Source organism: Lathyrus oleraceus, chromosome 5 (genome assembly GCF_024323335.1).
Source record: "Lathyrus oleraceus cultivar Zhongwan6 chromosome 5, CAAS_Psat_ZW6_1.0, whole genome shotgun sequence".
In the NCBI taxonomy this organism is placed as follows: Eukaryota; Viridiplantae; Streptophyta; class Magnoliopsida; order Fabales; family Fabaceae; genus Lathyrus; species Lathyrus oleraceus.
Genome location: NC_066583.1, coordinates 489,073,023 through 489,087,591, shown reverse-complemented (window position 1 = coordinate 489,087,591; position 14,569 = coordinate 489,073,023).

Below are 14,569 nucleotides of genomic sequence, written 5' to 3'. Positions count from 1 at the left end.
TGATCGTGGCTGCTATGATCCTTGGTCTCTAGGGTTTTAAAATGAGCAGAAAGAAGCTTATATATTTCTGTTTAGCAAAGGGTAATCAAGTGGTAAACTTGTTTTGTCTAAATGAAGCCTCTTGCATTTTTGCTAAACTTGTACAAATGAAGTGGAGGGTGTAGCATTGCACGGTTTTGGGCTTGGACAGGCTGTATACAGACTTTTGTTTCTGCTGTTTGTTGGTTTGCTTATGAGTGGTTAACTTGTTTTGCTCTTTTGACTCCAATTTGCAAAAATACCAAATTATGCACCTTATGTCAAAATGGTAGTAAAATGGTGGTATGAACATGATTTTAAACTTGGAGCAAGTTTCAAATACCATATGAAACATTTCCCAATTGGCCAAAGTGAGAAAAAGTCCATAAATCAAAAAGTCAAAGTTTGGTCAAACTTGGTTTTTTAATGAAATAGGTCCAAAAATGCCATTTTGAATGGTAGGGTTTTGATGAATGAAATTTATATTTTTGGAAAGAGGATGAAAAATGTGGTTTGTAGGAAAAAACCCCACCAAATTTGGCCTAATGGTTTGAGAGATATGGCTTTGTGAAGTTCACAAATTGGTGAAAATGATTTAATCATATCTTGACAACCACACATGGGATTTGGGAGTTCTTGGACTTTTTGAAAATGGGAGAACAAGATCTTCAACTTTCATGTTGGGCAAAAATTCATTTGAAGCTTGTATCATGATGTAAGTTTAAGATCAAGAAGTTTCCATTTTTGGCAGTTGAAATTACAGGTCCACTTTCTATTTCTGGAAAATTTCTGATTTGACTTGATTTTCTTCCATGATGAGGTTTGACATGATAGATGAGGCTTATACAAGCATGAATGAGCTCCTTCAAATCAATTCTATCCATCAAATCATTGATTAAATCAACAGTTGACCAAGTTTGACTTTTCTAGGGTTTTGGGTGACTGGACCTCTTCTGATGAATTCCAAACCCTAATTCCTTGAGAACTTGACTTCAAATGACGTCCCAAGATGTATGAGCTCTTGATTATTGATCATGGTGCCCAAATTCTGCAAGAATGGCCACCATCCATTGCAATGACTGACTGTTGACTGATTCTGACCTAATTGCTGGTGATTGCTTCAACTGCAAGCAACAAGGTTAGACTGACAATATTTTTGTATTTTTTGGTTAGTAAACATATGAAAGGCAAAGATATACAAATGCAAAGTATGCTTGGTGATCAAGAAACAAACCACAAGGCAACCTACCCACTAGGAGGGAAGCTAGGGCGTGCAGTGATCCTTGAGGCCATGATATGATATGATATGGGCCATGAGGGATCTTAGGGCCCAAAATTGGGGTCTTACAGATGCCCCTATTTAAGGTCATTCTAGCCGGAGAAGTGAAGTTTAGAAATCTTCATCTCGACGCGGTAGAATGGACTTAAATAACAGTAATGAGACAAATTTTGGTCCCTGAGAGACCTCATGATGCAAATGTATGCATGCAAAAGACGCAAATTCCGTGGGGAATATGATTCACACAGAAGAAAAGACGATCCATCGGAGTAGTACACTCACCAGGAACAGAGACTCTGACAAGACTCTAATTGGGGATAAACAAAACTGACACAACGTGAACAAGACACGACTCTGATTAAGGAAACAGAAGTCTGACTGGAGACCTCACTGGGGAGTGAAGGGCTCACACTAGGGAAAAGAACTCCAAAGGAAAATAAATCCATTGGAAAGACACAAGCTGACTCCTGGGGAGAAGCAAAAGGAAACTCCACTGAGGAAGTACCAAAGAATGAGGTGTTACCGGTATAAGGGTAACAAACAACAGGAAGGAACACCAAGGATACCGGGTTGTAGGTATGTAACAGGTGACCGACCAAAGACGTGAATTGGTTTGTGTTCCAAAACACTCATCATCCTGAAGTGAGCGAAAGCAAACTTGTTTATAGGATGGATATTTGATTCTGTAAAGAATGCAAATCTTACTCAGAGGGGAAAGCAACAAAGGACTGACCCAAGAGTGAATGAGATATATTATTCATAGCCGTCAAAACGTGAATAATGTACTCGCATGGAAAGTTATCCTGAACCGGGTTGTAGGTTGTTTATAGGATAAGATCCGGAATCGTGAATTGGTTTGTGTTCCAAGACACTCATCACCCTGAAGAAAGCTAGAACAGCAGACTTGTTTATAGGGTGGATATTCAATTCCACAAGGAAAATGAATCTTACTCTGAGGGGAAAACAACAAAAGATTGACCCAAGAGTGGACTAGATATAATATCCATTACCGTCAGAACGTGGATAGAATACTCACAAAGGAAGATTATCCTGAACCGGTTATTGGGTTGTTTATAGGACAAAATCCGAAATCGTGAATTGGTTTGTGTTCCAAAACACTCATCACCCTGAAGAAAGCTAGAACAGCAGACTTGTTTAAAGGATGGACAAAAAACGTGAATTGGTGTGTGTTCCAAAACACTCATCATCCGAAAGAAAGCTAGAACAGCAGACTTGTTTAAAGGATGGACAAAAAATGTGAATTGGTGTGTGTTCCAAAACACTCATCATCCGAAAGAAAGCTAGAACAGCAGACTTGTTTAAAGGATGGACAAAAAACGTGAATTGGTGTGTGTTCCAAAACACTCATCATCCAAAACGCAAACTGGTTAAAGGATGGGCAAAAAAGCGTGAATTGGTGTGTGTTCCAAGACACTCATCATCCGAAAGAAAGCTAGAACAGCAGACTTGTTTAAAGGATGGCTGAAAAAACGTGAATTGGTGTGTGTTCCAAGACACTCATCATCCGAAAGAAAGCTAGAACAGCAGTCTTGTTTAAAGGATGGACAAAAAAACGTGAATTGGTGTGTGTTCCAAGACACTCATCATCCGAAAGAAAGCTAGAACAGCAGTCTTGTTTAAAGGATGGACAAAAAAACGTGAATTGGTGTGTGTTCCAAAACACTCATCATCCAAAACGCAAATTGGTTAAAGGATGGATATTCGATTCTACAAAGAATACGAATCTTGCTCAGCTGGGGAAAATCAACAAAGGATTCCAACTAAAGAGCGCATGAGATATATTATTCATAGCCGTCAAAACGTGAATAACGTACTCGCATGGAAAGTTATCCTGAACCGGTTACTGGGTTGTTTATAGGATAAGATCCGAAATCGTGAATTGGTTTGTGTTCCAAAACACTCATCATCCGAAAGAAAGCTAGAACAGCAGACTTGTTTAAAGGATGGACAAAAAAGCGTGAATTGGTGTGTGTTCCAAAACACTCATCATCCAAAACGCAAACTGGTTAAAGGATGGACATTCGATTCTACAAAGAATGCGAATCTTGCTCAGCTGGGGACACAAACCCAAAGAGTGCATGAGATATAGTATCCATTACCGGCAGACCGTGGATAAGAATACTCGCATGAGATATATTATCTATTACCGTCAGAACGTAGATAATAAACTCGCATGGTAAGAAACACCAGAGATACCGGTTACTGGGTATATAATAGGTGATCTACCGAAAACGTGAATTGGATTTCACTTCCAAAACACTCATCATCCAAAACACAAACTGGTTAAAGGATGGATATTCGTTTCTACAAAGAATACGAATCTTGCTCAGTTGGGGAAAATCAACAAAGGATTCCAACTAAAGAGCGCATGAGATATATTATTCATTACCGGCAGACCGTGAATAATATACTCGCATGGAAGATTATCCTGAACCGGTTACTGGGTTGTTTATAGGATAAAATCCGAAAAGAAAGGTATCGGGATACCAGAATAGGTATATAATGATGACCAATCAAAAAGGAGCAACAGACATTACCGACAAAAGGGTAAATGAAAGGCGATCTGCTGAGGATAAATTGCAAGCATCCGGCAATTATCCACAGGGACTAGCTGGGGATGCATTGGTATACAACCAATGATCCGGGGAACACAATCACTAGCAAACGGTGAAAGGACCCATTGGGGATAAAATTGCTAGCATACGGCAATTATCCACAAAAAACTTGCTGAGGATATAAGTGCTGATCTGAGCAACTTATACAAGCAAAAGGAAAATCAACATCAAAGACTTAGATGAAGATAACCACAAAATTAGGGTTTACATCTACCGAATACGGGGTAGAAGACCAAAACTCCGCGTGGGGATAGAACAAATCACAAATCCGCACGGGAAACCAAAATAGGGTTTATAACAAACCACAAACTGCTGAAGAGCAGGAAAATAGGATTTACGACTACCGGGTAGTAGGTAGAAAACCAAAACTCTGGCTGGAGAATAAAAGGTGTATAACCACAAATTCTGTTAAGAAAGCCAGGAAAAGTAGGACTTACAACTGCTGGTTTGTAGGCAGAGGCCCAAAAACATTCCGCTGGGGAACAACCCACTGGGAAGTACAAGACGTTTGACAAATAGCCAATTCGGGAATAATCCGAAAAGACGGACTGAATCAAGACACGTCCTAATGAGGATGTAACTCAAATAGGAAAATCCATCCCAATATATGTGTTGGGAGGAAACGGAAGAAACCGTCATCCACGAGGATATATCTCAGTGGGGAACTGCAGAAGGAAAGACAACATTTTCTGCTTATGGGGTTGACTCTATATGGAGAGATTTATAACACCCAACATCTGCTTAAGGAGATCTGTAAAGAGATCTATATCACCATAGCAGGAGACACGACAAACAAAAGATATATGGCAAGAAATGCAACATGAATATCTGAATGTTTATGAATATGCATGAATATGCGTGATTTATGTTTGATGAATGCTGACAAAACAGACAATTCTAACACAAACAGGTTCAGGAACAACGTCCGGTATTATACTTCCAGGGGAAAAACCAGCTGGAGAGCCAATCTGCGGAGATCTACATGCTGTGAAGCAAAGATCTGCAGGTACTGCTGAAGAAGCAGAGAATCAGAGATATCAGGAAACAACCCAAATAGGGTACAGAAAGTCACAACGGGCAAAACAGCCACCAAGACGAATCTGTAGGGGAACAAGAGAAATCCCAAAGTATCTGCAAGGGATCCCAGTGTCAACTGAGAAACAAAGGGTGCATAAGCACGAACTGCTGTAGAAGCAACTCCACATAACTCCACTGGGGAACAACCCGCTGAGGGAGAATGATATCATCCAAATAGAATCTGACTGCATAAGCAACTCCATTGGGGAAAATTGTCGGCTACTCTCTTGGGGAACAAACCACTGAGGGAGGACAGATCAAACAAATAGATTCTGCAACAAACCACTCCACTTGGGGAGAATACACATAGCAAACTGATCACAACAAGTAGATTCTGCAATACAAGCCACTCTACTGGGGATCACAACTAGTCAGGAGATCAATCCGTTCTCTGGAGGCTAAAACTATCATCCGACCATACTGGGGATTGAAGGAGGATTCAACAGGCAAAACTGCCACAACAAACATTCTGCAGACTATGCTGAGGAAAAGGTGGATGCAATACACTGGGATGTCAACCCAAATCAACCACTGAGTAGGAAAATAAATCCTGCTCTGCTGAAGAGAAAAACTCTGATGGAGAGATAGCAACAATTCCGCAGACGACTTCGCCGGGGAAAAGGTAAAGTACTGGGTATCAAACCACTGACTTACCGAGTCTTTAAAGAGAAAGCGATCGTGCTGAGGAAACAGACAATTCCTGCTGGCACACTGCATGGGGAAAAGCGGTAACAACTCCACTTGCAACTCTGAGGGGAGTATCAACAACGGTTATACTCGCAACTCCGATGGGGATATCAATAACATCTCTACTCACGACCTTGGTGGGGATGTTAATAACAGCTCTACTCACGACTGTGAGGGTAATATCAATCAATCATTTATACTCATGGCTGCGTTGAGGAGACAAATAAAGTTTGGGGCATACGACCCACTAGAGAAAGTGACGGGGCACCAGGATGACAAACCATCAACCGCCGAAACTTCTCAAGAAAACACCCCTGCTAGGGGAAACTGCTGCTGGAGAGAACGAAGTCTTCAACAACACATCACTTGCGACTGTACTGGGGAACAGCCCCAACAACAACTCTGTCTGAGGAACAATCTCAACAAAGATCTGAAGAAAGAAGATACCACCAAACCAGGAATATGAACCAATGTCTTACCTGTTGGGAATCATGCCACCCTCGGGAGAGCACTGAGATATTCTTGAGTATCCTTTCAATCTTGTGAATGTTCACTTTGTTTAAAACAAAAATTTTGAAAAAATTGATTTGTTTAAAACAATGACATTTTATCAATTTAAAACATGCAAAACATTTGTTGAATTGAAACAAATAAGAGTGCAAATAAATTGGATAAAAAGCTCAAATTGATTTGATAGAATGGTAGTCTGCAAATGGCAAGACTCCATAGATCTGTACAAATTTGAAATCAGTGATATATATTGGAAGAGGGCTACATTGAACATAATGATCCTTTCTCTACCAATTTGAATCTCGATGTATCCGAAGCTTCAGTTGACGACGAATCGAGAATCTTCTGACGAAATGACGACTGATGAACCAGAAAGTCTTGTCAGGATGCAGTTACTTGCCAAATCCCTAATTTTTGCCTAGATTGCCCCAGGGTGAGGTACTCAATCTAACGGGATGCAAATATATCTTTTTTCAAGTCTCTAATTTTTGCCTGGATTACCCTTGCGGGTTCTCCACCGAGACGCTCATTTTTGCCTAAGCCGCCCTTTCGGGTTTTCAACTTAGCGAGCAATTCTGTTTTTTATATTTGTTTTTTTTTCATATACTTTTTTTTTAGGCAAAGTATCTTTTAACTGCATCTGAATTCACAAGACGAGTGAAATCCTCCCCATCCATTGTTGTAAGCATTAAAGCACCGCCTGAAAAGGCTCTCTTAACAACATATGGACCCTCGTAGTTTGGAGTCCACTTGCCCCTGGAATCGGGCGCGAAAGACAAAACTTTCTTGAGCACAAGGTCACCTTCTCGGAACACACGAGGCTTGACCTTCTTATCGAATGCTTTCTTCATTCTCTGCTGATATAACTGACCATGGCACATGGCAGTTAATCTCTTCTCTTCAATCAGATTCAACTGGTCGTAACGACTCTGAATCCATTCAGCATCAGTCAACTAGGGACTTGAGGGTATAATTTTCTTTTTTCTTTTGGAAAAATATTTGGAAAAATTTCCTGATTTTTGATTTTTTCATTCTTTTTCACCCCTTTTTTTTTGTTTGTTTTTTTTTTTTTTTTTTTTTTTTAATCCCCAGTTTGACTGCTTTGCTGATTCTCATGATACAGCTGAATGAGCTTCTTTCGTGTTCAAGAAGGCGGGTAATCTCGTCAGGAATCCCCTTCAACATCATCTTCCTCTGCCTCAGATACAAGGACTTCAAGATTAGGAGATGGCGTTGGATCATTATGTTCAATGGGTTTAGAAATCCCTGCATAATGATTCTGGATAATGAAAAGCATTTATATTTAAACAAACAAATCATTTATGCAGATGAAAAAGTTATTGTTTTTGTTTTTCATGGTTTTTTGTGATCACTGATTTCATGCAAAAGCAAAAAGTGAAAACAAAGGAAAAACAAATGTTTGACAATGCATTAATTGAATGAAAACATCATTGTATTAAATGCTGCCAACAATGTCATCACTTCTCTTTTTGGCATGGGAGAAGGGTTTTAAACAAAATGAACAAATCACGCTGACTTATGAATGATCGTAGGAACATCCACAGCGACCCAATTGTGGCAGACACCACCAGGAATGATGAAATTGTTCAAGTCTTCTGCATCTTTTTCCAGAATAGCAGCAGCTTTCTCTTCAGGTTGATCAGCATGGATGAATCCTCCACTTGTGAACAAACCATGCTCCTTAAGTGCCCCAGAACAGTAGCCAATGCCAGCTCGGGATTGATTAACCAGAAATATATCCATCAACAGGAATAAATCCATCAACAGGAATAAATCCATTAACAGCACTAAGGCTGGCAAAATCCTCTATGAATTCACAACTCTCTAGCTCAAGATGATCCATCAATCTGGCAGAGTTGGTTCTGGTATAATACCGGCAAAGAGCGTCTTCAAAATAAATGAAGATCGCAGGGTCAGACCACAGGACGGGAGACCGGAACAAAACACCTGTTTATGCAAATGATGCATGAAGTGTTTATGCATATGCTTGTTTTTTTATTTCAAAGGAACCCGAGGGTTTTATTTGCAAACTTTGAAATATTTAAGCGTTTTGATCGGATATGAAAATATCTCACCAGATATATCAGGTGAAAAAAAAATTTTCCCGGTTTTTTCATGTTTTGAAAATTTTTGCAAATAAACTCCTTTGAGTTCCTTGAAAATTTTCTTTTTTTTCGATGATATGGATGCGGATGAATGCGTGAATGTATGAATGCAACAAACACACTCAAGGATCAAGCAAGGCACGCCAAACAAAGGTCGTGGGAAAGCTCAATGTATCCCTAATATCAATCATCCATTTTGGTGGATTTAGGTTTTCACCTTATCGACACCCAAGTTCCATTGATATTAACGGTACATGAACCGGTTCGAACATCCTTAATATCAACCAGTCGCTTTGATGGATTTTAGGTTTTACACCTGATCCGGGATCCATTGATATTAACAATGTTTGAACGACTCAACCACGAATCACGGGTTTGTTGAGAGTCACGAGCATGAGGTCTCGGTTAAAAACCACCCAAAGGGAGTGTACTAGGGTTTAAACCTGCCAGACATGTTCTATCAGAGGTTCCCATAATCATCGTTCCATCTTTCGAATATTATCGGAGGAACGAATACTCGTATTCCAAGAATATTCTCAAGAGAAACTCTTATGAGTGTAGTATCGCGTAACAATCGTATCAGAACTGACATCTGAACGACCTCCGCACTACGGTCCTAAAAAATAGGCCAAGATGGGTTTGGTAAACTAAGGTCCTTGGCTTCTGCGGCACATGATTGAAAGAATAATGCCTAACCACAAATAACTTGTGTGACATTATTAGTTCAACATGACCTCCACCAAGTGAATGGACTCGCAAGTCAACTGGCTAAGGAATACTCCACACCAGTCAACAAGACTATGCCATTCTCCTATCCTAGAGTGCACTCGAGTTCGGGTACATAACTCATCTCACAGATCACCAAGCAAACAGCAAATGTATATCAAGCAATTCACACATTACAATCAATACAGTGATCCCGAATTGTACAAAAATATGTCAAATAACAGATAATAATATAGCACAACAAGGGTGAAAAGTAGGCAATACCACCAAGGATATTTTATCCCCAGCAGAGTCGCCACTTTTCTGTAGCGGTGTATTCGTCGCTATATGATTTATCGATTAAACCATAAGCTAAGAGATACATTGAAATTTCGAGTCGCCACCGCACTTTTATTTATCCAAAGGACTGGCTAAAAAGCGAACAAAAGCCTAAGAAGTTTTACACGTAGAAAACTAATAAAAAGATCAGAGAGTCTGGGTAAGGGGTAAATTACGCAATGGGAAGGTGTTAGGCACCCACTACGTCCTAGGTACTCCTAGGGAGCCCTTTTCACACTTGTTGTAAAAGATTGTTATTTGTTATGACATAAGTATTGTGCAAACATGATTGGGATGATGAGAAAAGAATATACATTGTTTTATTGGGTTATTGGGTTCGAACGGATGAACCCGTTGCCTACGTACCTTCCATCAAAGGTAAGGATCAGAACGCCGTAGTTCGGCTAAAAGATTTCCAAAAGTTGGTGGATTCAGTTTTAAACACAAGCACTGAGGCTTTTCATTATCAATGGGAGAACACTCGACCAAAAACAACATCCACCATGCGAGGATAGCTTCGACGTACTAGAGGGGTTAGCCCTGTTTTCAGTACGGAAGTCTTACTGTCGACTCACTAAGGATAGGCAGGATTTACATCAACCACAATGATAATTGAAGCCTATGGCTAATGCATGAAAAGATTAATGGACAAAGCCAAAAAAAAGTGAATGAGTGAAGTTAATTGATTGTGATTATGAAAGTGAAGTCAAAGTATGATTAAGATTGATTCAAAGAAGTATTATGAAAATGGAGTTTGAAAAAAAGTCAAGGACTTGAGTCCAGGTTTTTAGTTTGAAAACATGAAAAAGTTTGCACAACACTTATGTCAAGTTTGAAAGTCAAGAGTGTGAAAAGGTTTAGGACATAATGAATGATGGATGGATGGAAAGTAAAACTTCTTAGAAGGTTCACTTCTTGAAATCATATAGCAGATGATTCAAGTGTGTCCTTTGGAAAAGCAATGGATAATAATAAACAAACAAAGCAAAGAAAGCGGATATCGGATGCCAATCACTGGTCTTATACCAATCTCCTAAAACAAAACGGGATATCAGAGGCCACTCAATGGTCTTACACTAATCTCCTAACAAAGAAAACAAAGAAGAGAAATGGAAGTTAACTGCCAATCTGTCTGGACTTAGGTTAACTCCACAGATGCTCATAGGAAAACCAATGCCACATTACAGGGACTTACAATGGATCCTCACATACAAGAACAAAAGCAACAATATGATCACAGGAATGCAAATGCCAACTTGCTGGGACTTATAGTTGCAACCTCACATAAACAGAGAAAGCAAAACATGGATGTCAGATGCCAATCTGTCTGGACTTACTCTAACATACACAGTATGATCCTAGGAAAACAAATGCCAACTTGCAGGGACTTACAGTTGTTTCCTCACATACAAACAGATAAAACAGAAGATATGAGTGACCAATGAGGTCTTACACTCTATCCTTCCATATCATAGGAGCAAATGCCAAAGTAATGGACTTACAATTGTCCTCAATGGGCAACCAACAATAATAACAGTCACACAGACGAATGATATGATCATGCACTAATGGCAATTGATGATGATGAATGCATAACATACAAGCAAGCAAGTGCACATGAAGCAATCAATCAATCAATGAATATCAAACAGCACACTCTATAGCCAAACAAGGGGGCTCACACAAGAGGGTTTGACTATGAAAGTCCACTGTAATAGGTAAAGGTCGCTCTTAACCTTGCCATTGAGAGGCTAAGGTGAAGCAGATGAAAAGGAGATGAGGGGTGTGCCTCATTGCTTCTATCTCAGATCAGAGAGAGCATCAAATAATAGAAAGTGGGGGAGTTCAGAAAGATGGAACTCTTTCCCCATTATTGACTCGATTAGATCTTTGGTTTTTATCTCAATGCTTCAACCATGTAATGGGAGCAAAGAGAGGACACACTGAATAGTGGGGGATAGATTGCTTATCCCTACCTTCCACCAATTGCCTCAAATGAGGACTTTTCCTGCTTAGGACAAATTTAAACACACACAGGCATTGCCTCTTAAGGAGGACTTCAGACAGTTTGCCCGGTCAAATAACAGACCGGGTCTCCAGACTACATGAAGAAGAAAGGTTTATACCTCAAAGCAAATGCTAAAAAGCAAAGCAAGCAACTAAAGCAACTAAAGTGTACCTGAAAAAGTCAAACTCATTAGTAAACAAGTCAACAATCAAAATCAAAAGAAAATGAACCAATAGTCAACCACAGAGGGACCAATTGTGCAAGGCACAAAAACTCAAGTATGTGAGTCACACCTACAAAACAAAGGTTAGCACAATATATAATTCAACTCAAACGAATTTGAATGGTCTTTGAGGCATTGGGGCTTAACCTGAAACAACAGCTCAATTGTAAGCTTACAAGACCACTAGGACTAGCCTAGGGTCAAAGAGGAAAGAGAAAAGTCAAAACAGCCAAGTAAAGTCAACCCAATTCATGTTCAAACATTTAAGAAGTAATCTCAATTGGATTCACAATAAAATCATGCATCAATGTCATTTCATATGCAAAAGGATGCAAAGCATGGCAAGAAAGAGCACAAATAGGTCAACAGCAAGACCTCTTTCAAAAGTCAACTCAAACAATCTCAAAAATCATGAAATAAATCAAACTCAATCCTAGCATCTATCATGGTAGACATGTCAAATTTCATGGCATTTGGATGAGAGGAAGGCAGTCAATAAAAATCATGAAGTCAAACCAAATTCAAGTAAGCATAATGAAAGTCAACAAGCATGGGTCAACTTCAAAAAATCATATCAATTTGAAAACAGAAGAGAAATGAGTGAGATTAACACCAATGCAAAGCTTGAGAAGTCTAGTTATCACATATGAAATTTCATGGTCATACAATAAGATTTGAGAATTTCCCAAAAGATATGGCAATGTGTATCACAAAAAGTCAACAAATGACCAAGCATGGAAGAAAATTCTCAAATAAATTGGAAACAGAACAATTAATTCCCAGAAAATTCATACACAAACTAGACATGTGATAGATGATTCATGCAAAATTTGAGGTCATTTGGATGTAAGGAAGCATGTGAACAAAAATTGTGAAATTGCATGTCATTCATGTAACACCAAATGCAACACATAACTTCAAAAATTTGTAACTCACAAACCACAAATGGGAAATGCATAAACTCTATATGGAAACAAAGGTCAATGTGTCTAGTTTCACCACAAAAACTTTCAGGCTCATTGGATTCAACATGAGTATTTCACAATTGAAATGGCAAAATGTATCAATTATGCATACATGTCAAGAAAATAATTATCAATTAAAATCCAGCCAATGGAAAATTAATTAAAAATCACAATAAAATACTAGACATCTTCATGGACATGATGCAAAAAGTTTCATGATTTTTGGATGAAATTTGAGAGAGAAATGAATTTTGGAACTTGAGTAAATAATTGAAGCAACATGAGCAAATAACATGGAACAATGGGTCAAACATGGTCAACCGATGGCATTTGTGTAATTAGGCGCCCCACTTATTGAAGTGCTGCGTTTTGGGGGAAGGGAACGAAATGTTCCCATTGGCTCTCAGCCAATGGAACAGTGCACGGGCCAATTGGTGTTCAAGGTTCTGGTTTTAGAAACCCTAGGGTTTTATGCAGTATGGCCATGGCATTTCAAACATTAATCATGAATAACAATACACCCAGCATCAACAGTTTAGCGTGGCCAAGAAATACCAACATCATTATGCAACATCAACTAATAACAAACCAAACAAAACAAGTGGAATTTCTGGGCAGAGTTTATGGTTTGGCATGGACAGCAGGGCATTCATGTAATCAACAACATAAACAGAATTCGACCAGGCATCATAGCAATGAAATACATCATGCATCATGAGCAACAAAACCAAACACGATGGAAACAATCTGGAAGGCAGCTAGGGTTTTAAAAAAAGCAGCAGGGTTTTTAAAAAAAACAGCAGCAGGGTTTTAGCATGGCATCAAATGCAATCAACATCATGAACAAAACTCGACCAAGCATACAACAGCAAGATATTGATACATTCATCATCTTCATCATAACAGCAATAAACCAAAACATTCATGAGAAATTTCTGGGCATACTCATCATAACAGCAAGCATCAATCATAAACAAACAAACACAACCAGCAGCAATAATCAAACAGGGCCATGACATACTACCCTCATGCAACCTTAATCAACAACAAAACAATCATAATCATAGGAAATTCTAGGCATGGCACAGGTTTGAACAGCAGCAGCATAAAACTCAACATCATCATGAGCTCGAAAATTCAATGTGCCCAGAAATCAAAATCAAACATGCTAATAGCATCATCATACATCAAACAACAAGAATGTGGTATCACATTTCATTAAATCCATGCTAGCAAGGTAAATCGAGCAGAAATATGTTTGAACACACAAAATGAAATCCCGATTTCTTGGCCATGACACAACCATTTTAAGCATGCTTTAGTTCATTGGAATCAGCTCAAGAAGATCTTTCATAAATATATCATGGCATGGCAAATGATTGAATTCGAATGCTTACTTGATTTTTAAGAAATGGAGATGCAGTGTTGTTTTGGTGGTTATGAGTGCAAACAGATGGCCCTCGTGCTTTATGTTGATGGATGATAAGAATCTTTCAGCTCAAGAGTGCTTGGAAGTGAACAAATCGTAATCTGCCATTGGAATAGCTTGGAGAAAACAAAGCTTGAAATGATGGTTCCAGCTGGGATCTTATGCTTAGAAACGACTCTTAATGGTGATTAGATGATGGAAACATGAAGGAATGTTCAAGTTGTTTGGAGATTTTGAGCAGAAATTGCCAAAGGTCAAAAATGCAAAAGTGAGAGAGTGAGCTTTTTCTGATCGTGGCTGCTATGATCCTTGGTCTCTAGGGTTTTAAAATGAGCAGAAAGAAGCTTATATATTTCTGTTTAGCAAAGGGTAATCAAGTGGTAAACTTGTTTTGTCTAAATGAAGCCTCTTGCATTTTTGCTAAACTTGTACAAATGAAGTGGAGGGTGTAGCATTGCACGGTTTTGGGCTTGGACAGGCTGTATACAGACTTTTGTTTCTGCTGTTTGTTGGTTTGCTTATGAGTGGTTAACTTGTTTTGCTCTTTTGACTCCAATTTGCAAAAAT